The sequence below is a fragment of the Arachis ipaensis genome, chromosome B02 (assembly GCF_000816755.2).
Source record: "Arachis ipaensis cultivar K30076 chromosome B02, Araip1.1, whole genome shotgun sequence".
NCBI classification, from domain to species: domain Eukaryota; kingdom Viridiplantae; phylum Streptophyta; class Magnoliopsida; order Fabales; family Fabaceae; genus Arachis; species Arachis ipaensis.
This window is the reverse complement of record NC_029786.2, coordinates 97179440-97182230: the sequence shown is the minus strand read 5'-3', so window position 1 is coordinate 97182230 and position 2791 is coordinate 97179440.

Sequence of the window (2791 nt, the reverse complement as noted above, 5' to 3'; positions counted from 1 at the left end):
ACTAATCCATTATTTAATTTTATTAGAAAAAATATTAAATTCTATTTCTAATATAAAAATATTAAATTTCATTCCTTCTATTTTTATTTTATTATTATAAAAGGTCATATATATTAGAAGAGGATCTCATTTTTTTATCAATGACTCTTTTATTTGGTAGTTTTTATAACAATTTTTTTTTCTGAGACATCGTGGTAAGAGGACAATTATCGACTTATGGTGGATACAAGCCGCTAGACCCTCCAACTCCCATTCGGAGCTATATATAATATGTTAACAATGAAGTATTCGTGGACCATAGTTGACAAGTTCTCAAGTTGGAGTTTATGAAAAGTTTGTTCCTGACAATTTTAACATGGACTATGAACACTGAAAATGTGTTGTGATAGAAATTCAATGACCAAATATTCAAAATGTTATGGATATAAGATCAATCTACAGAGGATAAGAAAAATCACTTTTAAAATGTTAATCCAAATTATATAAATTTATCGTTGTCATTATCTTTGTTTTATAATTATTTTTTGATCTCCAGGTTTACTGCAGCTATAAAAGAATTGAATATTTAGATCATGAATATGGTTAGTTTCAGTAGATACTCCAGATACACTTCCTATTATATATGAACGCGGTCTTTTTGGCATGTATTACAATTTGTGTAAATCATTTAGCCATTATCCTAAGTCCTATGATTTTCTCCATGTAGATTATCTGTTTTCAAGACTCAAGAAAATGTGTGTATAATTATTTTATTTCTTATTTATCAAAACCAATAGTTTGTCAGATTATATCAACAGACAATAATTATCTGTGTCATTTGCTAATATATTTATTGGTCTATTAGATGTAATGTTCAAGTTGTTGTGGCTGAGATTGATTAAATTCTGAGACTCGAAAATACACTTATTGTTCGAGACACTGCTGAGGTAATTAATGAGCTTGAGAGCATGGTGAAGTCTATGAATTGGGAGTTTTGCATCACTTACACTAAAGAAAATGAGGACTTTTTAGGTGTTAAAAAATTTACGTGGCGGCCTACAAAGATTGTGATACTCGAATATGTTGTTTGATTGATAGAATGGATATGTGAATTTTGAATTATGACTTAGAAAAATTCTTGTGTAATTGTACTTCCACATTTATCTATGTATCATAGTAGTTAGACATTCATGTATTTAGCTTTTTTTTTTCCTATTTGGTTATTGATTTCGATCTTCATTTAGAGATTGGTGTATTTTGCTATAACATGGTGATATAGATAAAGAAATTTCATCATATTCTTAAAAATGTAGAGGTCCTCGCCATAGAAGCCAAATAATTAAAATTATGGACTGTTGTATAATAAAGTAGATAGTATTTATGTAATTGAATATTTCTAAAAAAATAATATATTGAGAAACATAAACTAAAAAAGTTAGAAGAATTAATATTATTAGTATATATAGAAATTAAAAAAAATTATTAAATTATATAGTTTAAAAATAAGGCCATTTCAATTTATAGTTAAATTTATATTTGTAATCCAAATTTATCAATAGTTTATAATATGATTTCACAAATGTGATATTAGTCATTGTTATATATACGAAAAATGTGACTCATTTAGTATTTAAACATTTATTTTTTATTAATATTATTATAATAAGATACATATAATTTATGAGAATGATATAACTTGGACTTTGGTTATCTAAGAATTGACTAAGTGGCTGGTATAATTCTATGTCACGAACCGACGAATGCTAGCAATTGGAATGATAAAAAAAAATAGCCAAATAGATATTTGTAGGGATTAATCGCAATTTAGGATTTAATAAAAATATGTCAAATTTTTATGGGTGAGATTGTGGGAACCTATCCACATAAAATGGATAGGGACGGAGACATAGTTACCCCCTCGTTAAGACCTGTTAAAACAACGCGAATATAAAATTACCGATTTTTTCTAATATATATATTTTTGAATTTAGTGACCTTAATTCTTGCCTCAATTCGAACACTTTTTTTCTAGGCATATCCTTAATCTTGATTTTGAATCTTTCTCTCTCTAACTCACATTCTCTGTCTCTTAAATTTGTCCCTACATCGCTCCGTTTCGTTATAAAAAATTATGTTATGTAATTTGTTGGAAGATGTTTTTATATTTTTTTAAAATGTTATTATAAATTGTGTTGAATTATATTAAATTAATTATTTTATGATTATTATTATATTATGATTTTTTTATTTAAAAAAATTAAAAAAATATCTATAAATAACTGTGGGTATCTGCATTCCTTAAGGGGGATAATTAAAGAGGGACTTGCGACGAAAATGGAGAGGGGGTCGAGGGTTTTTTTTTTTAAATAGGAGCAAAGGACGGAAATGAAAGTCTGCCACGTTCACGTGAGCATCCATTCTTTAACTAACAACGAAAATTCAATTTGAGTCGATTTAAGATGGGACACGTGGGCTTTATCTGCATTGAGTTCCAAGATAATGAACCTAACTTAAATTTGAAATCCGAACAATGGATCTAAGTTGATCTTACTCACTTGAGTTAATGTTTTAAATTATTGTTACAAAACATACTATACTATTAAATATTATTACATTTGATATATATAAAAGTTAAATATGCTTACAAGAGATTTTTTAATCAAATTAAAAAACTTTAATTATATTTTTTCTCTTTTAGTCTAAATATTATTTACTAACGTAATAAAACAAACAAACAAATAATAATAATAATAATAATAATAATAATAATAATAATAATAATAATAATAATAATAATAAGGAGGAGGTGAGG